Consider the following 26,678-nt stretch of genomic DNA (forward strand, 5'->3'; position numbering starts at 1 on the left):
TGCCTCCCAAATGTTCTAGCACTTTTCACATTTCAACTCATTGTATCCTCACAGTAAGCAAAATACTGTCATTAGTCACATTTTACAGCAAAATACTGTTACACTTGCATTTTACATTTTACGTGACAGAAACTGAGGTCATGAAAGGATAAATAACTTATCCTAGATCATGAATCAAGCAGATGGCAGGGCCGAGACTCACCCAGGCAGACTGGCCCCAGGAGGTGTATGTATGCTTAACAACTTAGCTCTACTATGTCTTTCATATTATCTTTAAATAAAAATTAATGTGTAAATACTCTTTGAAAAGGTTACCCTTTAGGGCTTCCCTGGTGGCGCAGTGGTTGAGAGTCTGCCTGCCAATGCACGGGACACAGGTTCGAGCCCTGGTCTGGAAAGATCCCGCATGCCGTGGAGCAACTAGGCCCGTGAGCCACAACTACTGAGCCTGCGCGTCTGGAGCTTGCGCTCCGCAACAAGAGAGGCCGCGACAGTGAGAGGCCCGTGCACCGCGATGAAGAGTGGCCCCCGCTTTAATGTAAATATTTGTTCTTTTTTTTTTTTGGCCACACCACGCCTCCCGCGGGATCTTAGTTCTCCGACCAGGGATCAAACCTGGACCCCAGGCAGTCCAGGCAGAGAATTCCGAGTCCTAACCACTGGACCGCCTGGGAATTCCCTGTAAATATTTGGTCTTATCATAGGCTTCACCTGGCGGTGCAAATCTCAGACTTGTGCTAGGAAGACATGTCTCAGGTGTGCTGGCATTAGATTGGTGGAGCCCAGATTGGTGAACACATGGGTTTTGGAGTCAGATGAACCTGGATCGGAATCTTGGCTCTGCCACTTACATGCAGTATGATGTAACCCATCTAAGGCTTGGTTTTCTCATCTGTAAAATGGGACTTACAGTATGTACCTCAGATGTCATTTATAAATGTGCAAATCAAGTTTTAGAAAAGTGACTTACCAAGGGCACATAGCTAGTTACAGGCAAGGGCAGGCCTATCTCAGATCATTTCACCACAGGTCCTAAGTTTTTCCCACTGACCTACAAGGATGTGGTGGGGCTAGGTCTGATGTTAAGCGTATTTATCTTTAGTTTGTGAAAGTGTCACTGCCAAAAGTTACAGTGAAGTCCAGTGAATAAAAGTGATTTAGGGCTTCCCTGGTGGCGCAGTGGTTGAGTCCGCCTGCCGATGCAGGGGACACGGGTTCGTGCCCCGGTCCGGGAAGATCCCACATGCCACGGAGCGGCTAGGCCCATGAGCCATGGCCGCTGAGCCTGCGCGTCCGGAGCCTGTGCTCCGCAACGGGAGAGGCCACAACAGTGAGAGGCCCGCATACCGCAAAAAAAAAAAAAAAAAAAAAAAAAAAGTGACTTAGTTTCCTGAGCCTTTGCTTCTCTATGTATTGTTGGACTTATAATAATACTTACCAATATCCTAGGGTTATTGTGAAGAATTAAATGGGATAGTGCAAGTAAAGAGCTCATAGTAAGTGCAAGTAAAGAGCTCATAGTAAGTGCTCTTAGATTTCAATCTTGAAATTTATTGAGGCTTGCTTTATGGCCCACCCTGTGGTCTGTCTGTGAATGTACCATGGGCAATTGAAAAGAATATCTATTCTATAGTTGCTCTGTGGCATGTTCTCTAAATGTCAGTGAGGTCAAAGTGGTTGACAGATGTTGTTAAGATTCTCTGTGTCTTTATTGATTTTTCAGTCTAGCTATTCTATCAGTTGTTGAGAGAGGGTTGTTAAAATCAAGTATGATTGTGAATTTATTTCTCCCTTTAAGTCTGTCTGCTTTTAACTCTCCTTTTAAGTCTGTCAATTTTTGCTTTATCTATTTTGAAGCTTTGTTATTAGGCTCCTACACCTTTATGATTGTTATATCTTCCTAATGTATTGACCATTTTTTCATCTTGAAATGTCTCTCTTTAACTCTGGCAATACTCTTTGTCTTGAAGTTTACTTTATCTGCTATTTATAGAACCATTCCAACCTTCTTGTGATTGCTGTTTGTCTGATATATCTTTTTCAATCTTTTTACTGTCACCCTACCTGTGATTTTATATATAAGTGCATCTCTTATAGACAGCATATAGTTAGGTCTGGCTTTTTTACCCATCTTGACAATCTCCACCTTTTAATTGGAATGTTTAGTTTGCTTACAATTAACATAATTATTGATATGTTTTGATTTAGGTCAACTATTAGTTTTCAAGTATTTGTTTTCTGTTTGTTCTGTGTGTCTTTTGTTCTTCTGGTCTTCCTTTCCACAGTTTGTTTGCATTAATTGAATATGTATTTTTAGAATTCCATTCTAATTTATCCATTGGTTTTTTAGCTATACCTCTTTGCATAATATTTAGCAGCTACTCTAAGGATTATAGTGTACATCCTTAATTTTCCATAGTTAATATTTTACACATAAAATAATGTAAGAACCTTGCAACTAGATTGGTTCATTTACCATCCTTTCCTGTCTTTTATGCTGTTTTCTCATATGTGCTACATTTATAGACTAAGAACCCTATAATATAATGTTGATGTTTTTGCTTTAAACTATCATATATATATATTAAAGAAATTATGATGAAAATACAGTCTTTAATATTTACCCATATATTTGCCCTTTCCGGTGCTCTTCAGTTCTTGAAGAGATCCAGGTTTTCATCTGATATCATTTCCTTTCAGCCTGAATAACTTATTTTAGCCTTTGTTATAGTTTATATATGCTGTAAATCAGTTCTCTGCATTTTAGTTTATCTAAAAATATCTTTATTTGCTTTAATTTTGAAGAATAATTAATTAGATATGGCATTATGAGTGATAGGGGTTTTTTTTTTTCCATTTGTGTTAGCAATTTAAAGTCATCCTTTTACTCTTTTCTGGTTTCCATTGTTTCCAATGAGATGTATGTAGTTATCTGTTTTGTTATTACATGTGTGCAAAGTGGTGTTTTTCTCTAAGTTACTTTCAAGATTTTTTTTTTCCCCTATCTTTGGTTTTCAGAATTTTATATGATGTGCTAGGGTGTGATTCTCTTTGTATTTATCTTGCTTGGGGATCACTGAGATTCTGGACTCTAAATTTATGTCTTTGACCACATTTGGGAAAATTCAAAAATTTTTTTCCTGTTCCATTACTCTTTTCTCTTCTTTTGAATCTCCAATTACACATATATGAGAGCTTTTCATAATGTCTCATAGATCACTTAGGCTCTTTGATTTTCCAATTATTTTATTCTGTGTTCTTCAGATTGAATGCTTTCTACAGAGCTCTCTTTAAATTCATTGATACCTTCCTGTGTCATCTCCAATATGCTGTTAAACCCACCTAGTGAACTTTTTTTCCCATTTAATGAACTTTTAATTTCAGATATTGCACTTTTTCAGTTCTAGAATTTCCATTTGGTTCTTTTTAATAGTTTCTATTTCTCTATTGAGATTTTCTATTCATTTATTCATTATGTGCATATTCTCCTTTTTGTCCTTTTGTATATTTATAATAGCTGCCGTAAGATTTTTCTCTGAGGGACTTTCCTGCTGCTGCAGTGCTTAAGAATATGCCTGCCAATACAGAGGACATGGGTTTGATTGCTGGTCTGGGAAGATCCCACATGCGTGGAGCAACTAAGCCAGTGCGTCACAACTACTGAGCCAGTGCTCTGTAACCCACGAACCACAACTACTGAGCCTGTGTGCCACAACTACTGAAGCCCACGTGCCTAGAGCCCGTGCTCTGCAACAAGAGAAGCCACTGCAATGAGAAACCCATGCACTGCGAGGAAGAGTAGCCCCCACTCGCCACAACTAGAGAAAGCCTGCACGCAGCAACGAAGACCCAACGCAGCCAAAAATAAATTTAAAAAAAAGAAGTACTTTCGCATCTTAATTAAAAAAAAATTTTTTTCTCTGATATAGCCAGCATGTGTGTTAACTCCATGTCAGTATTTCAGTATTCATTAATTGCTTTTTCTCTTGAATATGGATATTTTCCTGTTTCTTTGTATATCTAATAATTTTGGATTTTATCCTGGACATTGTTATTGATACATTGCAGATACTCTGGATTCTGTATATTCCTCGAAAAGTGTTAATTTTTTGTTTGTTTTAGTGGACAGTTAACTTGGCTAAAATCAGACTCCAAGCTCTGTCTCCATTGTAGTGGGCAGTTGCTATATCTTAACCAAGCTGCTTGTAGTCCATCCCACATATGGGTAGTTCAGGGGTCAGCCAGAGATTTATGCAGAGTTTATATGCAGAATGAGGGGCTCCTTTTCTGTGTCTCTCTTTCTGAAAAGTTTCCTACCCTAACTTTCTACCTCTGTAGTATCTCTCAAATCTTCCCACTCCTCTTCAAACCTGCAGATTGTGGGTTTCTGTTGGAAGTTTAGCTGCCCTGCATGGTGCTATCTGGGGTCTGTTCTCAGGTGAAAACTTTAAAAAATGGAAAACTCACCTAGAGCCATTTCCTCCTTCAGTATGTCAGCTCTTCTCTAGTTTCTGCCTACTTTGGTTGCTCTCCAGTGACTTCGAGTAATTTTTAAAATATACATATCTTATCCAGAGTTGTTTTCTGTGTGATAGGGTATTCTGCACCATTATCAGAAGTGGAAGCATGAGTGCTTAGAAATGCTTGCCATTATTATGAGTGTAAGTTTTCAACATTTACTGAATAGTCTGAGAGCCCACCACATGGAGGATGAACTCAGTTCTTCTCTGAGATGGTAACTTCCCAGCTCAGTGCCACAAGAAGCAGAAGCTGGGGACAGGTTTCATGTCCTTTATTTTTACTTTCTGTTCACTTACGGTTACATGATCTATGTCATCTATGCTTTCTGTTTCCTGAAACTATCAACTCTTAGAGCACAAAGTTGTTTCTTTCTTGGAACTCAGTGAACTGTTTTTATGTTGGAAAAATAGTGAGTTTTCTTTGTTTATAGCTTTCTTCAGGCTTCCCAACTGGATCCAAATTGAAGCCAGCCTCTCTGTTGGGCCCTTGGATGCTGATCCCAAGCAAAGGGTGGCAGGTAGTCAGAAACAGCTGCTTTGGGGGAGTTAAGGTCATAAATAGTTGACATAAACAGCTTCTCTCAAGCAATGAGTTACCTGTCTATAACGATGACTCAGATTATCCTCAAAGGAGTCAGTAATCAGCTTCTAAGGAGGTCATTTTGCTTCTATCCTAGAGTCCAGGGCTTGATGCAGTTGTTTTCACCTGACATGAAGACTTATTGGTGGCCTATTATTATATGATTCAGAGAGCCCACTGTTATGGGTGAAAGGTTTGTGCCCTCCCCAAATCCATATGATGAAGCCCTAATCCTCAGTGTGATGGTAGTTGGAGGTGGGGCCTTTGAGGAGTAATTAGGTCTAGATGAGGTCATGAGGGGATGGGAGGATGGACATGATGGGGTTAGTGTTCTTGTAAAAAGAAGAAGAGAGACCAGAGCTTGCTCTCTCTCTCTGCCATATGAGGATACAGCAAGAAGGTGGCCATCTGCAAGACAGCAAGAGAGCCCTCACTAGGAGAATCTGCCGACCACTTGATCTCAGACTTCCCAGCCTCCAGAACTGAGACCTAATGCCTTTTGTTTAAGCCACTCAGTCTATGGTATTTTGTTATGGCAGCCTGAGCTGATGAAGATATCCACCAATAGCAAAATGGTATATATTTTTTGAGACAGGATACTGTGCTATTAAAAATATCTAGCCATTGGAGTTGGTAAAAGTCTTAACTCTACCATGTTTTTGACTGGGAGATCTTTGAGTAGATAATTTACCTTTCTAAACCTTATTTCTTTAACTGTATTGAAAGAGTATATAATTTAAATCTTATACAATCATGAGCATTAAAAGGCGAAAGTCCTTGGCACATAGTAGGCACTCACTAAAGGAAATTTCAGAAAGGATGCTTTTGTCTATAAGTAACAATACCTAACCAAAAATGGCTTAAATATCAGAGGTTTATTATCTTACAGAATGAGAAATCTGAAGGTAGGTAGTTTCAGGGTGATTAATTCAGAGTTCAGTGATGGTAGGGCTCTGGGTCAGCTTTTCTGCAACTTTCTTGTCTTTCTCCCATTCTCATGGTCACAGAATGGTTTCTATGGCTACAAGCATCATAACCTCCCATCAGGTCCTCCCAAAGCAAGTGGATTTCTCATTCCATATTATATGGGATATATTTAAAAACCAGACATGACAATCTTTTCCTGAAATCCCTCTTACTTCTCCATGGCCAGAACTGGGTGATACCGCCACCTCTAAACCAATAACTGGCCAAAACGTCCTTTTTGTCAAACCTGGGTTAATTCTCCAGAGCCTGGACCACCTTCCCTGAGCTCCTCCTGCCACACACATTCTGAACAAACTCAGGACGCTGCTAGCAAGGAGGGAGTAGGGGAATGACTACTGAGTAGGTAGCTGCAATTATAATTAGCTAGAAATGCTGGAAATTTATAGAAAACAGTAAACTACACCTACTATGCAGCAAATGAGAGGTTCAGAGCACTCTGTGGTTCAGTTGATTGGGAGGTTGGAATAGAGGAAAGCCAGTGGCAGAACTTTGTGGAAGGGTTGTATTATGGACACTATTGCCTTACAGAGTAATAGATTTTTTTTAAGGTTTTTTAAAAAAATTTTTATTTATTTTTGGTTTTGTTGGGTCTTTGTTGCTGTGCACGGGCTTTCTCTAGTTGCCGTGAGCGGGGGCTACTCTTCCTTGTGGTGTGCCAGCTTCTTATTGCGGTGGCTTCTCGTTGCAGAGCACGGGCTCTAGGTGCCCAGGCTTCAGGAGTTGTAGCACGTGGGCTCAGTAGTTGTGGCTCGCAGTCTCTAGAGCACAGGCTCAAGTTGTGGCGCATGGGTTTAGTTGCTCCACGGCATGTGGGATCTTCCCAGACCAGGGCTCAAACCCACGTCCCCTGCATTGGCAGGTGGATTCTTAACCACTGCGCCACCAGGGAAGCCCGAGTGATAGAATTTTTGTTGAGCCCAGGCTCAACAGCTAAAGAGTACATTTTCCAGCCTCCCTTGCAGTTTTCTCTGACCATGTAACTAAGTTGTGGGAATGGAAATCATCTGTTCAACTTCCAGGCTGTTCCTTTAAAGTAAGTGTAGGCAAAATTTTTCTTTAAAGGGCCAGATAGTGAAGGGACTTCCCTGGTAGTCCAGCGGTTAAGATTCTGTGTTCCCAGTGCAGGGGGCCTGGGTGCCACCCCGGTCAGGGAAGTAGATCCCGCATGCCGCAACTAAGAGTTCGCATGCCGCAACAAAGAATCCACATGCCACAACTAAGAGCCTGCATACCGCAGCTAAAGATCGCACATGCCGCAACTAAAATATCCCGCGTGCCACAACTAAAAGATCCCGCATGCGGCAATGAAGATCCCTCATGCTACAACTAAGACCCAGGGCAGCCAAATAAATAAATAAATAAATAAATAAATATTAAAAAAAAAATAATAGAGGTCCAGATGGTAAATACTTCAGGCTTTGCAGGCTCTGAGGCCTCCATTGCAACTACTTACCTCCACCGTTGCAGTAAGAAAGCAGAAATAGACAATACATGAATAAATGGGTATGGCTGTGTTCCAATAAAACTTTATTTACACAAAGAGGCAGAAGGTCAGATTTGGTCCCTGGGTGGTAGTTTGCCTGCCTCTGCTTTAAAAGGATGGAGAATACCATCCCTTTCCCTCTAGCTGGAATGTAGATGTGTTGGCTGGAACTGGAGTAACTATTTTGGATCACAGAGTTGAAAATGGCAGAGGAATAAGGTAGAATTTTGAGTCCCTGACCCTGTGGAGCCAGCATACCCCCCCCAGAGTGCTCATGTCCAGACTGGTCCATGGGAGAGGACTAAACATATAAGTCACTAGCATTTTGGGCATTGTCACAGCAGCCATATCAATAGCTTAACTGTCTTATTTCATAGAACCTACAAGACTTATATCAAATATAAGTTGCACTATTATTTTATGTGTCACTAAGAAATAAAAACACTGCTGTGCTAATTATTGAGCTCTTGTTTCTCAGCCCCAGGTCCACTCTTCTATATTCCGCTTTACGATAACAGGGCTAGAAATCTGTGAACTGCACTTGGCCTTTGCCTGCTGGCTAGGTTCTGCCGGTAAGGGTCATTCGAGGGAGACAGTAGGCAGGAGGAAGGAGAAGGGCTTTGCTCCTTCCTATTTGCTTCCTGTTTGTTCTTACGACTGTCCAGAAGCAAGGGCTCCTCACCCGGGCAGCAGCTGTTGATTCCACCCTCCAGGACCAGATTCATCATACCCCTCAAGAGGTACCAGCACCAACAAAGCAATGCCTCCTCTGCAAAGTCTGGGCCCCAGCCACTCTCAACATTCCGCGCAATCCTAGGGATGCTGCTGGTTTTTGCATTTATTATCTCTGAGTTATCTCAGCATCCCCTGTGCCTTTTCAGTCCTCCAATACCTGTATAACAAATTCTTTACGTTAAATTTCCTTGTTTGAAATATGTTGTGTGGCTTCTGTTTTTTGGATGGAACTTAGGATAAGAAAAATTGTTGATGATTACACTCTGACACAATTTTTTTATCACAATTTTTATTTTATGCTTATTGAAAGAGCTCTTTTTTATTTATTTAGTAAAATTTAATAGCTATGCCTTGTGCATATATAAACAAGAAAATGCAAGTGAATTCACCTATGTGTTCATCTTCCAGGTTGGTGAATGCGTGGAAATGCTGGGAGATTGGGGTGCCCAGAGAGAGCATGGAAGCGCCACACCCTCCCCACATACCTTGTCCTTTGTGTCTCTCCATCTGGCTGTTCATCTGTATCCTTTATCACATCCTTTAAAAACCGGTAAATGTAAGTAACAGTTTTCCTGAGATCTGTGAGCCACTCTAGCAAATTAACCAAACGTCAGGAGAAGTCCTGGGGACCTCTGACAGCCAATTGGTCAGAAGCACAGGTGATAGCCTGGCCTTGCGCTTGGCCTCTAAAGTGGGGCGGGAACAGTCTTGTGGGACTGAACCCTTAACCCGTGGGATCTGACGCCGTCTCCAGGCAGATAGTGTCAGAATTGGGTTAAATTGTAGGACACCACCTGGGGTCGTGGAGGATTGCTTGGTGGGGTGAAGGGTTCGGTGTGAGTAGTAAAGAAGACACACAAGAGGAAAAGAAATTGGCTTTTTTTTTTTTTCTTAATACAGACACCTTTATCACTCTTCTCTCTTAGGAAATTCCCAGGGTTTTGGGTACTCTGTGCTAGAAACAGGGATGAAGACCAATATATATATTTTTTATTATAAATCACAACCTCACAGGTGGGAATAGAGGGGAGTGGACCAGGATACGGCCCTTATATGATCCCTCAACACTTCTCCTTTCCATGTCCTGAGGACTTATTGCTTGTCTAATGTCTATCTTCTCTACTGGACCGGAAGCCAGGAGGAAAGAGATTCTGATTCCCTTATTCTCCATTTTAGCCTCCAGATGCCCAGCACAGATGCTTTACTGTTACTGTTCTGTACACAGAACCTGGTGTGACATCACTTCCACCATTTTCTTTTGCTCAGAGCAGTCCCAGAGGCCACGCTAATTCAAGGGGAGGTGACACAGACTTCTCTTTTTTCTTTTTTTTTTTGGCTGCATCGCATGTCTTGTGGGGTCTTACTTCCTCGACCAGGGATTGAACCGGGGTGCAGCAGTGAAAGCGCCAAGTTCTAACCAATGGACTGCCAGTCCCCCAGACCTCATATCTTGATAGGAGTTTTGTAGAATTTTTGGTCATCTTTATTCTACCACAGTGTCTCACAGCGGAGGCTGCTGGGCACCTCTTCTCCTGATAGACTGACTTACTTAAAACTTAAACATGGCTGGTGTTAAGGGACTCATCTCATACACTTTTGTAGTTGCTTTATTTCTAAACTGCAGTGGTGGATTATAACACACTGAATATTTTGATACTGCATTGCCATTTTTTTTTTTTTTCTGTTGGTGGGACTCTTTGCATCCAATTAATTTACATGATTTGGAAAGCCTTGAGAGACTGGTCTGAGATGGAATATCTCAAAGAGAATGAAAAAGCAGGTGACAGACTTTTGAAAGATTTTGTAGTTGGCCACTAAGCTTGGGGCTTTCTCCAGAAGAGCAGGCAAATCCGTCTTATTCATGCAGAATTGAGAGAGGAGCGAGACAGTCTGTTGGTCCTTTCTTCCCTGCTTAAATACATCTGTTGCATGCTATTTTTTATTTCAGGGTTGATGGATCAGTTTTATGAGGTACTTGGATTAAATACTTGGGCAAAAGCATCTCATATATTTGCCCATCAACTTCACTTTGTAGCAGATTTACATTCCGTCTGGGATGCCGGATTGACTTCAATGCTTTTTTAAAGCCTACAGCCTAACAAAAACCTTTCCCCAGTCAGCATTTTTACCATATTTAAAAAAATAAGTGTTTGCAGTGAAATGATGCAGGCTCTGGTTTCTCTTCTAGGGAAGAATCTAACTTGGCTTTTGGGGATGATGTTGTAATTGGTCAGAGAACTGAGGATCCTAATTGAGCCTGAAGCCTCATCAGGGCTGATACTCTAGACTCCAGAGCTTTCCTCTTCTCATCTGGAGTCATCCCACCCTACCTGTATCACAAGATGTCTGGTTTGGTGGAGTGCATTAATACTCTTTTTGAGGGTACCTTTTGTGAAATCAGCAACTCAACACTTCTCTGCCTTCCTGTGGGAACCACACACTTTCTTAGGTTTGGCAATTGCTTGGTCTCTTAATTTCTTGTAACCCAGTGTTCACATGAAGGAAATTCATAGGGATGGTGATGAGGAGATGGTTGCTTTAATGATTTAATATTTAGAGGATGGCTCAAAGGAGGTGGATTTTCAAAACACCACACCACTAACTTGCTGCGTCATCGTTTTCAGCCTCAGGTTCCTCATCTGTAAAATGGGGAGAGTAATATCTAGTACCTCTTAGGGTTGTGGTGATAATTAATGTAGGCAAGATATTTCATGCATGTATTAGTTATCTACTGCTGTGTAACAAATAACCCCCCAAATTCAGCAGCTCAAAACAACAAATTTATCTCGAAGTTTCTGTGGATCATGAATCAGGGAGCTGCTTCGCTGGGTGGCTCTGGCTCAGGGTCTCTCATGAGGCTGTGTGTGAGGTGGTGACCAGAGCTGCAGTTATTCGAAGGCTGGACTGGAGTATGATCTGCTTCCAGGCTCACTCCCGTGGCTGGTGGCAGGGCTTAGTTCCTTGCCACGTGGGCCTCTCCATACTGGATGTCCTTTCAAATTCAACATGACAGGTGGCCTCCCCCAGAGCGAGGGACTCCAGAGAGAGAGAGAGGGAAAGCACAGCCTCTTGGTAGATGAATGCCACAGTCTTTTTTATACCCTAGTCTTGAAAATGACATCCTGTCACTTCTGCCGTATTTTATTTGCTAGAAGTGAATCACTAAGTCCAACCCACACCTAACAGGAGGGGGATTAAGCTCCACCTCTTTGGGGGAGAAGTATCCAAGAATTTGTGGACATATCTTTAAAACCACCACAGCACAGTTCTGGGCACGTAGTAGATACTCAATCAATGATTAGCTGTTACGATGTGCTTAGCAGACAAATTCACATCTTGGTGAGTTGATTTCCAGGCAGACTTTAGGGACACCCCACTTTTATCAAGCAAAAGGAATTTGGGGCTCATATTAACCCTGAGATGACATTCATTTTCTTGTCACTTGGGAGGGAAGACTCTTCCAGAGATCTCTGTTGTACTGGGTCTGTCAGTCCAAAGAGTCTAGGAGAGGAACACACACTACTTAAAAAATTCACTTCTCTGAATCAAGCATATTTTCTCCCCTGACACTCAATGCAGTGTCTTCCCAACTGGGGCCAACGGACGATACCACAGGGACCACCTGGACCAAGGGGGCAGAGCGTACCCTCTGGGAAGGGCTCCCAGGCCCTCTTGCCCCCAGCGACTTTACATTCCAAAAACAGATGATTTTTTAAAATAAAGGAATTTATTTCACCATAGAGCATAAACCCAAATTTAGGCAAAAGAGGAAAAAGGAAAAAAAAAAAGACCTCTACAAACCTAATACCACCACATTTTATGATTTTCTCTTTTTGGTTTCCCTTGTATATGGTTTTCCATTTTTACATAGTTATAAGCAGTTGCAACTACAATTTTATCTCCTGACTGTTTTCACTTAACTTTGTCACACATGTACTTGTATTATACAGTCTTTTACCACTTTTTAGAGTTCTTGAGGGCTGTATAATATTCATTGGCTGAATGTACCATAGTTTACTTAACTATTCTCCATTTTTCTCATTTATTTCAATCAGTTCTTAATATAATAGATATTTGCTTATTTATTATTTCTATGTGTGTTGTATTCTGCCATAATTATTTTACCTTTTGCCTTTTAATTTTTACCATTTTCTTTAAAATAGACACATTAGTCATTAATTTGGTACAGGCTAGATGGTGTACCTAGAAATATTAAAACTTTTCTCCTGGGGAATTACTCTGTTGCTTCTAAACTTGGAAAGCCCTTTTTTTTTTTTTTTTTTTATAACACCCCCTCTTCACCTCCAGTTTCTATATGGCTTTCAAAAATTCACCTGGAATTAATGTTGAAGTATAGTATGAAATAGGGGTCTAAAATGAGATTTATTTTCTTTCCCACAATTACTAACCCATTGGTCCAACATCACTTATTGCATGGTCCTGTACAATCTTTCCTACTGGTTTGTGATTCCCTTTTTTTAACTTTAAAATTTTTTTACATCATTCTTTTTTTAAAAAAATAATTTATGTATTTATTTTTGGATCTTCGTTGCTGCGTGCGGGCTTTCTCTAGTTGCGGCGAGTGGGGGCTACTCTTCGTTACGGTGCACAGACTTCTCATTGCGGTGGCTTCTCTCGTTGCGGAGCACGGGCTCTAGGCGCGCGGGCTTCAGTCGTTGTGGCACGTGGGCTCAGTAGTTGTGGCTCCCAGGCTCTAGAGCACAGGCTCAGTAGTTGTGGTGCACAGGCTTAGTTGCCCCGTGGCATGTGGGATCTTCCTGGACCAGGGCTCAAACTCTCGTCTCCTGCATTGGCAGGCAATTCTTAACCATTGCACCACCAGGGTAGTCCTGTGATTCCCTTTTAAAATCACCTCCATCTTACTTAGAATAGGCTCTACTTCTGGCCTGTTGTTTCACTGATTTGTCTGTTTTGCATGAGTAACTTTATAATATTGAAAAAAGAAGGCATGAATTCTAGCCAAGTCAGGCCCTGGCTAGAAGAGGAACTTGTTCTGGCTGGAAACAACTAGATCTGCTAGAGGGCTGTCCTCACTTGACAAAAAAAGGAACTGAGGAAATGAGGTAGGAAATGTGAGTTCATACAACACAGTGGGGAGACAGCAGACACCAAAGATGGCATGCGTAAGGCCATGGGCACGCGGGGGCCAGGATTTACTAAAGAGGCTGGGGGTGGGGCAGTTGCTAGAAGGGAAGATCTAGACAGGACAGGGCTCCAGCAAATGCAGCAACGATCTTCACAGGAAAAAGTAGTTCTTTGTTTGAAGCCAACTATTCATTGCAGAAAGAATACCAGGGAATGTGTATCTCTCAGCTGAGCAAGAACTGAATCATGTCTTATTAAACACGATAAGGCTGGTGATATGTTGATGGAAGTAACAATTTGGCACATGACGGGAGGAGCAGCAGATGTCACGTGGTTAGGTGTTAGTAAACTATTTGTTACAGCACCTGGAAAGTTGATTGGAACCAGGGGGTCAGCCAGCCTTCAGTAACTGGGTAGGTGAGATGTGTGTAACAGGGTTTGATATTATGGGTATGGTCCTAATTAAGAGATTAATTAATTAATTAATTCATACATTTATTCATTTATTTATTTTGCGGTACGCAGGCCTCTCACTGTTGTGGCCTCTCCCGTTGCGGAGCACAGGCTCCGGACGCGCAGGCTCAGCGGCCACGGCTCACGGAACCCGTGTCCCCTGCATCGGCAGGCGGACTCTCAACCACTGCGCCACCAGGGAAGCCCTATTTATTTATTTTAAAAAATTTATTTATTTTATTTTTGGCTGTGTTGGGTCTTCGTTGCTGCACGCGGGCTTTCTCTGAGCCGACGAGCCACAACTACTGAAGCCCGTGCGCCTAGAGCCCGTGCTCCGCAACGAGAAGCCACTGCAACGAGCAGCCCGCGCACCGCAACAGAGAGTAGCCCGCACTCTCCGCAACTAGAGAAAAGCCCTCGCAGCAATGAAGACCCCACACAGTGGAAAAAAAAAAAAAAAAAAAAAAGGACCAGTGAGAAAGCAATCACCTGTGATCCTGGGCTTTGAAAAACCACCGTGATTATTTTATGTACAACTGCTTTCCCATGGCTTACTCATCAGTGGGACTAAAACGTCTGATGGGAGAGTAAGAAGGGCCAGATTGCTGGTGAGGAAGGACAATAAAAGAGCCAGAACAGCTCAGGGAGCCAGAAACTAAATTCATCACTGTTCTCTTACAAATGCATTTATAAATGATTCCTTATACATGCTGAGCCGGGCTCCGTACGAACAGTGGGGTGAATCACCTCCGAAAAAATCCCCCACTGAAAGACAGCACGGTGACAATTTTACAAAACTTGATCGGGCAGGGCAGAGGCGAGGCGCTCTGCAGGATGTCAGAGGGAAGGGGAGTAGGATGAAAGAGAAGAGAACACAGAGGTGGAAGGCAAGTGAGGGAGGGCAGTCCTGGGGAGAGAGCAGCTTGGGAGAGACCTGATTAGATAAGACAGCCCTGCAGGGAGCTGTCCTATCTCTGCCTGACAAACAGCCCGAGGGCCTAGGACAACCCGGCTGCCTCACTGGGATTCTGAAAGCAGAGATGGGGGTGGGGAGAGGCAGTGTGGTGAAGCCGGACAGGCTTAAGGGCTACCCAGAGGGGGACTCCTGGCTTGTTACAGCAAAAATAGAAATGAGAGTTTTCTTTTCTGAAAAACAAAGAAAACAGGGGAACAATGAACAGGCTAGGGAAGCAACTTAAACAGGCCTGAAAGAGTTAAGCGATCTTGGTTATTTTTTAGCTGTTAGACTAACAAACACTTGTAGCTAGACTTGTCCTTCACAAAGCTAATTACTCCATATGAATTACACTCAGCAGCTGGCATTCTTGTCCCTCTACTCTCCCTGTAACATTCTTCATTTCAGAAGGGTCACGGGCAGATAACCTCAGGGACACCAGACCCTTGCTGAGCCGCCTGACGCCAGCTTTGGCCGTAAATTTGCAGAAAAAAAAAAGAAAGAAATGCAAAACCTTAATTACTTTGAGCCTTATCACCTACCTCAGACCACGAGTCCCAGCTCTATAACCTTGCCCTATTCCCCAGAGAAGGGGGGCACAGTTTTTGAGGCACTAGCCTGCTGTGTTTTCCCCTTTGCCTGGCAAAGAATTAAAGCTATCTTTCTTTTTCCTCCATAAACTCTGTCTCTGTATTTCTGTTCGGCACCGGTGCAGAGAGCCAAGGTGTTTTTTTTTTGGCAACAAAATTTGGGGGCTCATCCAGGATATGCTCACGGGCAGGCAGCCCCGCAGGGCCCCTTGGTTTGATTGGATGCTCGGGGATCTGTCTCCATGCCAGCCTGCCAGCCTCCTTCAGGAGAGCGGACGGTTGGGGGTTTCTCTGAGGCCAGATCTCCAGGGACTCCCTGCTGCAGGGCCGTGCCCCACCTCACCCGACCCGCCGTCATGGCTGCAGATCTCCAAATCTGTGGCGGAGAACAGGGGGGACGTTGCCCTAGCAGCTGCCGAGGCTTTTATTTATTTATTTTTTTTGCCTTAAGGACACCTTCTCTTCCCTTCCCCGCACCAGCCCGGACTTCTACTCCGAGAAGACTTTGATCCTCTTGGAGGATCAGAAAAAGGGCATTTGTTAAGTCGTGACACACCCGCCAGCATTTTGGTAAGTCCCCCAGGGCGCACAACTGAGGCCTTTTGACTTTGTCCATTTGGGGAACTTTGGTTCCGATTTGGGGAATTCTCGCTGTGAAGGGAAATTCTGTTTGTAAGGCACCGTTTTGGACAAACGTCACTTGGAAGTCACGTTTGGGGCATTTTGCCTTTTGATTTCTGGGCTCTCTTTGCCATCCTTTTGGGGTGTCCCTTTGCTCTTTGTCTTACTTTGTGACTTCCCACTGGCGAGGTTTTGGTTTGGTTTGTTAACTTTGGTTTGAGCGCACAGACATCTGTTACTAACTTTTTGAGCTAAAATGGGAAGCGCTTCCTCTAAGGTTCCACACCCCCCCTGGGAACACTTGGAGAAAAATGTAAATGACTGGTCAACCTATAGCCATGATCCAATCGGGAAAAAAAAATGGGTCTCTTATAATTAGATCTTTATTGCCACAGGATGGGGAAAATGGACCGAGGTTCCCTTATGTTCAGGACTTTATTTTTCCCTTTATTATAATCCTGCTCTAGGTGGCTCCACAATCAAAAGCCTGAGGAATCAAAAAAATCTCTCCTAACATTCTGAATGATCCCCTTCCAACTTCCACCAACTCTCAGGAGGGAACGAAGCTTCCCCAACTCCTGTAAGTTCCCTCACTCCTCCAGATTCTTCAGATCAAACTAAGACCCCACCTCCCCAGAGAAACAAGCCCTGCTAGGACATTTTATCAGCCAGTCTGCCCCTGTTATTAGGGTCAATTTGAGCACTATTTGGTCTATATTTTAGCTATGAAACTATGACTACAGAAAGAGAAAGATGATTTTTGACAGTTTGGCCACAATATTCTTTAGACTCCAGAGAAAATTGGTTAAAATAAAACTTTTTTTGAAATTGCAAAACCAGTTCTTTTTGCGTGTGCAATGAGAAAAAGCTAGCTTGTTGAAATATTTTTTTTTCAGAATCCTGACCCTGAGAGAACACAAATATGCCTAGGAGAAAGCCTGAAGTTAATTCTTATCATGTCCTTGAGATACAAACACAGCCCCTTTGCCTGAGACTTCAGCTTTGTGTTAATTAGTAGAACTTCAAGTGAGGGGAAAAAAAGGGGCAGAGACTTTTTTTTGTTTGTTTGTTTTTTGTTTTTGTGGTACGCGGGCCTCTCACTGTTGTGGCCTCTCCCGTTGCGGAGCACAGGCTCCGGACGCACAGGCTCAGTGGCCATGGCTCACTGGGCCCAGCCGCTCCGCGGCATGTGGGATCTTCCCGGACCGGGGTAGGAACCCGTGTCCCTTGCATCAGCAGGCGGACTCTCAACCACTGCGCCACCAGGGAAGCCCAGAGCAGAGACATTTTAAGCCCCAAGCGGAAAACTATGAGATCTGTGTTTGTCTGGATACATGTGTATATCTCAGTATGTGTCTTTGTCTTTGGATAATATTGCTGAGGTTAATTTGTAAATGAGCTCTATTTCATTGGCTTAAAAGAAAAGTAAGCGCTTACAAATCAAACAATTCTAAATACAAGAGAAATTAAGCTAACCGAATTCTAGGTTCTCATGAACTGGGAAATATTCAGTATTAAATTAATACCTGGTATTAATGTTTCTTGATCAAATTAATATAGACATGTCTTTAGAGTCATCAAGTATAATAGTTTTATTGTGCCTAGGTTTAATATAAACTAAATAAGATCCTATTATATCTGTTGCAAATTTGTCAGCAATGAAAGTAACTTGATGTGAAGAAATTTTTAAGAAAAGAAAATACAAATGAGATAAGAGCTCTGGGTAAACTTTTTAGGAATAAGTATGTTTTAGGAATGTCAACTTAAGAATAATCCTTCCAGATGCTCGACAACTTGAAAATTTAGAGTTGTGCTAAATTAAGTTAAATGATGGAAGTTTATTGAATAACTAGGCCATTTCCAAATAAAATAAGATACTAAAACATCCCAAGGAGAGATATTAAACTAATTAGGTTCATTGGGTATGTTAAATTACATGGGAAGTATTGTCAAATGTGTAATAAATCTTCTTAGGTTATATTGTATGGTAAATTTTACTAGTATAGATACTCTAGAAATTATATGGGATTCCTAAAGTTCTGATATGTCCTGGTAAAATGTTATCAGTCATAAATCCAGTTATTATCTTAAGGTGTTGTATGTCACAGCAGTAGCCAAGTTACTTTGTCAAATTACATTACATTGTAATCAGATTTTAAATGTGTCTTCTTAAGTCTTTTATCATTATAGACAGTTATGGTTTTATTCTGATGCCTTTGCAAAAATGCTTCCTCTTCAAGAAGATTTATAGAAAGGACTTTTAGATAAATACAAGTTTCTGACTTGTACTGAACTGGGTAAGAAATTGAAGAATTCTAGAAAAAACCTGATGGCTTCATAAAAAGTTAACAAAAGGACTAAATGAACTGGTTGAATATGGTTATAATTTTATGGTTTCTATCTGAAAAATTACTTGTTTGAATCTGTGTTTTCCAGGTGTGAGGAAAACCTTCCCATCAAGCAAATTATGGCTTACAGTAATTTGGTAAATTATACTTTTGTAAGCAGAATTGAAACATTTATCTTTTTCTCTGCCTGCTCCCTCCAGAGATTGGAAACTCTTAGGTTCCCAATAACTTTATCAGATAAATTAGGAAGGCTACATCACTAACAGGTACAGAAATCTCAAGTTATTTTGGGGACCTTGAAAAGGAAGGAATTCACCTAGATCTGGTAAGCGAAATCTGTGACAAGCCCTTGGTGTGACTTTCCTAGTCCTGAGAGGTCTTTTAAAAGTTCACTCTGAGACGCCTTATAAAAATTTCAGTGAGCAAAAAGCCTGTATGATCGATTACAATTATATAAACCATCAGGCCATGTTAATTGTGAGTAGACTGAAATTTGATTCTCTCTCTCTGTTAAGAGAACAAAATTTTCTTGGAATGCTGCTTTTAATAACAGACTATGTAAATTTAGTTGCCTTTAAGTGATTTGTATTTGCTTTTAAAATCTTTTGTTACTTTGGTAAAGTAAATAAGTATTATTTCACAATGATCTATGAAGATTTTGGCACACGTAGATAAAGTTCATCCTGCTTCTACAAAAATTAACCCCCCATTGTCAGACTTTTGCTATCCTGATGTCTTTGTAACATGGCAATGGTCTACTCCTAAGTCAGAGAATTTAAAATGAGTTAAAAATTGCTGTAAATCATGGGCTTCCCTGGTGGCGCAGTGGTTGAGAGTCCGCCTGCCGGTAAATCAGTCAGGGCTATGGAAAATCCAAGACAGCTGCTTGGCTTTTTCCAGCTCCATGACAAACCTCATTTTTATGTGATGGGTTAAAGCATTCCCTGGCTGCAGGGCTAATGCCCTCACAATGGAAACAAAAAAAATTATGCTTCACTGAATATTAAATTCTAGTTTTGTTAATTAAGGTCTGTGTTTACCAAGACTCACTTTCTGATAGTTCTTGCTGTCATGTTATACTGCTAAAAAGTTTAATAGAATTATTAAAGGACACTCTTAAGTTTGTTTCTAAAGCTTATCTCAGTAATCTATCTTTGGATGAAGATCAGATGCCCCAGACCTATAATCAGGGGATTATGCATATTGGAAAAGACATAATTTAAAGGACTATCTCCAACCTGGATGGAAGGACCCTTATTAGGTAGTCTTAACTAGCTCCTTCACAGTGTAACTAAAGGGAATTAACTCTTGGATTAATTTTCACTCACAAAGTGCCCCTGTACTGGACTGGCCTTTAGAGAGAATGCCTGATCTCAAAATCACCTTAAAACGATGCTCAAACGAGGAAACTATACTCACACCAGGATGAAAAGAAGATGACAGTCAGAAGTAGACAGCTGGGACTTCCCTGGCGGTCCAGTGGTTAAGATTCCGTGCTTCCAACGCAGGGGGCATGGGTTCGATACCTGGCTGGGGAACTAAGATCCCACATGCTGCATGGCGCAGTCAGAAAAAAAAAAAAAAAAAAGAAGTAGACAGCTTGCCCAAGATCCCCGACCTGACTCGTATGATCATGTATAATGTTTTCTTGACTTCTTGGACCAATTATCTGTGTCTAGTATTTCTGGTTTACCTGAGTGAATTTCTCCACTCCAAGGCTCTAATCGGTTGACTCTTAGGAAATTTATTTATTTATTTTTTTTGTGTGGTATGCAGGCCTCCCTCTGTTGTGGCCTCTCCCGTTGCGGAGCACAGGCTCCGGACGCGCAGGCTCAGCGGCCATGGCTCACGGGCCCAGCCGCTCCGCGGCATGCGGGATCCTCCCAGACCGGGGCGCGAACCCAGTTCCCCTGCATCGGCAGGCGGACGCGCAACCACTGCGCCACCAGGGAAGCCCAGGAAATTTATTTTAAAGAAAAATTATAGTCATGTTCAGGCCACTATTGATATTACTAGATGAGATCCCCTCACCTGGCGGATTTATAATACCTGTTCTGACCTTGGCCATAAATATAAATGTTCCTCTATTACTCAAGTTCAATCAGAGCAACAAGCAAAATTTCAGCCAAGAAATAAAACCTCCCACAATTCTGGGATGGATTTATGTAGTTAACACCAGGCTATGGTAATTTAAGTTTAAAGGCTCCTCTATGCTGGGAACAATTAAATCATACTAAGGATAGTCAGTCTAGTAACAGTAGAAAACTGGACTGGGTGCCTTGTGGACAATGCCAATATATAATTTCCCTAAAATATAAGGATTGGGGCTTCCCTGGTGGCGCAGTGGTTGAGAGCTCGCCTGCTGATGCAGGGGACGCGGGTTCGTGCCCCAGTCCGGGAAGATCCCACATGCCGCGGGGCAGCTAGGCCCGTGAGCCATGGCCGCTGAGCCTGCGCGTCCGGAGCCTGTGCTCCGCAACGGGAGAGGCCACAGCAGTGAGAAGCCCGCGTACCGCAAAAAAAAAGAAAAAAAAAGTGATTAAAATATAAGGATTAGTACAGAACAGACTAAGTCAGGTGACCTGGGATATACTGGGTCACACCTAATGAAAGTTCTTAGCTTAAATTCTTACCTATTACCTTACTAATCTGCTAGCTATATTTTTTATATTGCCTGTTTTACAAAATTGTTGTCTCTTACATTACCAAATGTGTGACCGAGCCTGTGATAAAACGATGATATATATAGTTCCATATGAGATCAATGATTGAAATAGTGTAACTCTAGATATGGGAAGAAGCTACAAGAGGGAATATTTTCCTGGACCATAAGAGACTAGGAAGACAGGTGGTCCAGAGCCTTTTGGATGCTGGTAAAGGCCTAGTCCCATAATAGCACATCGAGTGGCCTATCAGCAAAATCTTCGTTAGACCTGGGAATGAGCGTTCCTAGCACCATGGGATGAAATGGTCATGAAATGCTGCCCCAAAACCATGGTCAAATTTATTACCATGAAGGGGCCCTGCTGACTAGAAACTAGCACTTGCCATCTACCTCTACAACGATTAAATCATGGCCACTGCAGCTGGTGACCTTCAGCACCCCGTGAAAGCAGTGCAGGGTGGAGATCGGGAATGAGGCCCTCTGTGCTCTGGGAAAAACTGGCAGAGCAGGCCTTCAGATAGATATTTTCATGAGCCCAAATTCTTGCATCTTCTCATACCTAGAAAAACACTAAAATTGTTAACGGTGACAACTGCTTTGGTTTATATGTTAATACCACATCAAAGGTTAAAACCTACTTGGATAAACCTAGACAACTGGCTACCTGGCTACAGTTCTCCTCGAAGTGTCAGGTCTAGATTAGGAGGATTCAGGGTTATTCTCCTAAAAGAAAGAAGATCTATTTTGTCTATTAATGTTCAGGTTGTCACTCCAATTACTTCTGAGTCTGTGACACTGACATCAGTCACACTGGGCTAATAAAAAGGACATCAAAAATATATATAGGGCGGCTTCCCTGGTGGCGCAGTGGTTGAGAGTCCGCCTGCCGCTGCAGGGGACACGGGTTCGTGCCCTGGTCTGGGAGGATCCCACATGCCACGGAGCGGCTGGGCCTGTGAACCATGGCCGCTGAGCCTGTGCGTCCAGAGCCTGTGCTCCGCAACGGAAGAGGCCACAACAGTGAGAGGCCCTTGTACCGCCAAAAAAAAAAAAAAAAAAAAAAAAAAAAGCTGGCTTGATAAAAATATCTTTTCAGAATTCTGACTTTAAACAAAGGCTTTCTGGGGGAAACTTGCATTTCTCTGTGTCTTTGAGATGTAAATGTTCTACCTGATCTTCCTAGGATGTTCTGTGTGTGTGAGTGTGTTTTGAAAACTTGACCTCTGCCATGCTATTTTTTGAGAGTAAACTCTCTGGATTTTACTTAGATTACATCCTCCCCCACTCTTATGTGGAAGCCTCTTGCATCTTATTGGTTTGAATCAATATATATTTTATTTATTTTATTTATTTATTTATTTATTTTATCAATTAATATATTTTATTAATGGCCAAATGATGGATCCTTTTAAATTGGAGAAACTAACAAATTGGCAAATCTAGGGTGCTCTCATTATAAACAGCTGTTTTATTGGTACCTATAAAAATTCAAATTAAAGGTGAAAAAAAGTTATACCTAATGATTAACCTATGAATGTCTTTAGTTTAAAACAGTAAAAAAAACTGGTTTGGGAAGCTTCATTTGTGGTCTTTGCTTTCCCTCAATGGGTCTTACAGATGCTAATAAAAGCATTAGAATAATTAATGTTAACAGGAAAAATCCTTTAAGGAAAGTCTAGATACTATTTCTAACAAGGTAGAAATTTTATAAGGAATTATCTCGAATAAAGAAATCTTTGGATGGTTATTTAAAATGGGATAAATAAAATGGAGATTTATGTGATCAAAACACAAGATTCTGATATTACTACACTACCTAAGGTTAAATGGGCCAAAAGGGACCCTCTACTGGTCCCCAGTACTAAAAGCCAAACAAGTCCATTCTATTTACCCTAGTTTTAAGTATACATTTAAGGGGCTAGAAAAAAAAATTTACACTGAGATAACCTGACCAGCAATTATTTGGGGCAACAGGCCAAAGGGCCTGCGTTCTTGGCTTAACCCCCCTCTGCGAATCCCAGAGCCTTTTATATAAAAATAGATGAAATGGACAGGAAATAAAAAGAAAAACTTATAGACCTCCTCCTATAAGATCAAAGCTTGTTGATTGGATCCTAATGAAAGCTAAAGTTAAAGGTATAAAATTTGACAGAGTTGAGATGAAAGTGTATGAAATTGGTATATTTAAATGCTTTCTATGAGATGGTTACATCTCTTTTGTTTAATTATATTACAGGATGGACATGTTTCAGTAGGAAATACTGATACTTCCCCTGCATGGTATTATAAGTCAAGGCATATAGACTGCCCCTCAGGAAATATTAAACATACTAAAGGAAACCAATAGGGTTACCTGAGTCATACAAATAAGTAAAGCTGGGAAGTAACATTCAAGGGCTAATAAAAATATAGTGATTTTCCTCTGGGTTTAACTTGTAAACTCAAAATGAAGGTCTTTGCTGAATGCCTTATACAAACCTTTGAAAGCATTATAAATTAACTCAAGTTCTAGAACACAGAACTCGTAAAATAAATTTGTTAGAAATCTTGTCACTGATAAAATCTTTTATTATAGTTTAGCTGACAGACCTTGTTCTTTGGGGAACAGGTCTTTCTCTTGCAAATCGCTACAAACCAGAAATGTAAATATAGGCCACAAGGATGACTGAGCCTAATTAGCTCAATCTGGCTGATCTCCGAGAGGCAGTGCCGTGAAGCGAGATCTTAATTCCCTGCCCAGAAATTGATCCGGGAGAGCCTGGATGAAAACCACGAATTCTAGCCACCAGACCAGCAAGGGCTAGAGGCTAGAAGCTATTTTTCCCTGCCTCTTGCCTCCAGTGAAAAATGTATTTCTCACGGAGGCAAAAACTGTAAAAGCAGGTGCAAAGTTTATTATTAGAGACATAGCACAAGTGGGAGAGCACACAGAGAAACAGTTAAGATAGAAGCAAGGCAGAGCTGCACACCCGGAGAGAAGGGGTGTGAGCGTCCCCCCTAAGGAGGAGGAGTGCAGTAAAGAGGCCGGTAAAGTCATTTATGTAGGGAGTTCTTCGGGGTGTTTGTCTTCCTTCTGGCCAATCGTCTTGTTTTTCCCCCCTGGCTAATTTGTTTCAGGACCCTCCCCCCAGGTGCAAACGCACCTCTCAGCCAAGATGGATCTCCAGGCAAAGGCGTCTGGGAGAAGCAAGGCTCATTATGGCCTGGCATTGTCCCCTGACTTTTGACCCCCAAGGAGCCTTTCTGCGCGTGTGTAATGTCTCCCTCGCCTCGGGCGGGGGCGGGTTGGGGGGCGGGTTGGGGAGCGGGATATGTGATCTCTTGATCCTTTACTCAGACGAGGTTTTGCCCCTCTTTGTTCCTGCCATGACTGTTGTCTTAAGGCGTCCACAAGAGAGACTAAGCCTGGCTATTAACCCTGTTCCTGTTAACTTCCATTTCGGAGGGCAAACAGGAGGCTGATCGTAAATGCCTAACCTGGAACCCCCACCTATCTCCTGTCTCAGGAAATGCAAACCGGAGGCTAGTTGTAAGCGTCAGGCCTGAAGCCCACTTTTCCTGCCCTATTAAAATGTAAACAGGAGGCCAGTTGTAAATGTCTAACCTGGAGCCCATCTGTCTCCTGCCTCATGGCAAGACCTGAAACCAAGGAAGAAAAAATGACGAAGTGGCAAATTTAAAAATTCAAACCGCTGGGAATGCTCCCTCAGCCACATCACATTTTACAAATAGTAAAGCCTTGGTCATCTAAGTAAGCAACTTTAATGTATTCCAACTGTTCTTTGTAAACTAGTAAGTTTATATTGTACTACCTGACTCGTAACTCAGTTTTTAAGTAAAGCCATGAAATCTCGTTTTGCCTGTCTGTGTACCCATTATACATATGAGATATCTCTACCTCTGGGAAGTATTATCAAAACTGAATTTATAAAGAGCTCGAATTTAAAAGAAAGCGCTTACAAATAGAGAAACCAGCCAAAATGACTCTCAGGTTCACGTGAGCTAGGAAATATTAAGTTGATTCCTGGTATTAAAGTTTGTTTGTTGATGTAATCAATATAGACATGTCTTTAGAGCAGGGGTCCCCAACGCCCGGGCCCACAGACCAGTACCAGTCCACGACCTGTTAGGAACCGGGCACACAGCAGGAGGTTGCTCCCCTTCTAATTCCCCCCAACCCCCGGCAAGTGGTGGAAAAATTGTCTTCCATGAAACTGGTCCCTGGTGCCAAAAAATTTGGGGACTGCTGCTTTAGAGTCACCAACATTAAGTACAATACTGTCTTGTACCTAGGTTTAATGAAAGTCAAATAAGACATTATTATATCTGTTACAAGAAAAATAACTTGATGTGATGAGACCTTAAATGTAAATGACGAGCTTTTGGGTAAACTCTTTAAAGATAATTATATTTGAGAAATGTCTACTTAAGATGATCTTTCCAGATATTTGGTAACTTAAAGTTCGAGTTGTGCTAATTTAAGTGACGGAAGTTTTTTGAATAGCTAACTTCCAAAAAAAAAAAAATGATACTGAGACATCAATTACTAAATAGGAAAACTCAAGGCATGTAGGACTATTAGTAAAAATGGTGCCACCCTGAGATGTTCTCTCTAAGAAAACGAACGTTTTTAGAAGTTATCACTGGTATTTATGTTCACCAATCTACAGAACGCTAACATAAAAGACAGTTCAGAATTGCTTACTTTTTAGTTTCCACTAGAAATTAAGGTTTTTAAGAGTTGAGAATTCTAATTTAAACATATAAAGCTAATAGGAATAATACGGAAACATTTCAGTGTACAGTAGGAAAGTAGAATGTGTGTTTTCAGTAAAGAAGGTATGAGGAATGGGATTACGTTTTATTGAGGAAAAAGTAAGTATCTCAGAGCCGGTTGGTTTTATTTAGATGGAAAAATAAGGGACAGGATGGTATGGATACAGAAAGTGGTAAACCGTCGTGGAAAGAAACCCTGAGAAAGTTTATGCGTGGTCAGGATTAACTAAATTTAGATTGACGTTAACTAAGTAAATGGATTTTGTTAAGTAAACTCATACAAGACTTTGATTTCTCTCTGTTGGAGTGCTCCTTTTTGATAACAGATTGTGTGAGTTTCTGTGCCCTTAAGTGATCTGTATTTATTTTTAATCTTTTTGTGACTGGTTAAATGAGTAAGTACTGATTCACAGTGACCTGTGATCCTTTTGTGTTTTAAAACATTTCTGATATTTTTAACAAACTTCCCAAATATTAAAATCCAACTAAAGCTCTTTTAGCCTACAGCTGACTCTGGGATGCTTTGAAGGAGCATCCTGAGACATCTCAGAGATGAATGTTAAACTAATTAAGTTTATCTGGTACGTTTAATTACTTCAGAAACATTGTCAAGTGATTGGAGATGAACTTACAGTGTATGGATAAATGTCATTAATATAGATATTCCAAAATTTATATGGAATTCCTAACATCTGATATGCCCTGATATGTTATCAGTCATAATTCTAGTTATTATCCTAAAATGTTATGTCACAGAAATATCCAAGTTTCCTGCCAATTGCATTGTACTCAGATCTTTAACCATGCTAGTTTAAGTTTCGTCCTGATGCTTTTACAAAATGAAGATTTTTAAGAAGAC

At 41.5% G+C, this 26,678-nt stretch overlaps 1 long non-coding RNA gene across 7 annotated transcripts in view; it reads left to right on the top strand.

Annotated features, from left to right (window-relative positions):
* Window positions 1-26,678, top strand: part of LOC114484870 (uncharacterized) — a 36,832-nt gene that overhangs the window by 5,037 nt on the left and 5,117 nt on the right. For 2 of the 7 annotated variants that reach the window (XR_003678241.1, XR_003678242.1), the window contains exons 1-2: window positions 15,690-15,979; window positions 16,498-16,610. This is a non-coding gene — a long non-coding RNA (uncharacterized lncRNA). Of the gene's footprint in view, window positions 1-381; window positions 539-8,713; window positions 8,862-15,689; window positions 15,980-16,497; window positions 16,891-16,926; window positions 17,015-18,466; window positions 19,206-24,160; window positions 24,290-26,678 lie in introns of those variants that run through there. The other 5 variants (XR_008616546.1, XR_003678239.1, XR_003678240.1 and 2 more) reach the window with 5 other exon arrangements.

This window comes from Physeter macrocephalus, unplaced genomic scaffold (genome assembly GCF_002837175.3).
Source record: "Physeter macrocephalus isolate SW-GA unplaced genomic scaffold, ASM283717v5 random_110, whole genome shotgun sequence".
In the NCBI taxonomy this organism is placed as follows: Eukaryota; Metazoa; Chordata; class Mammalia; order Artiodactyla; family Physeteridae; genus Physeter; species Physeter macrocephalus.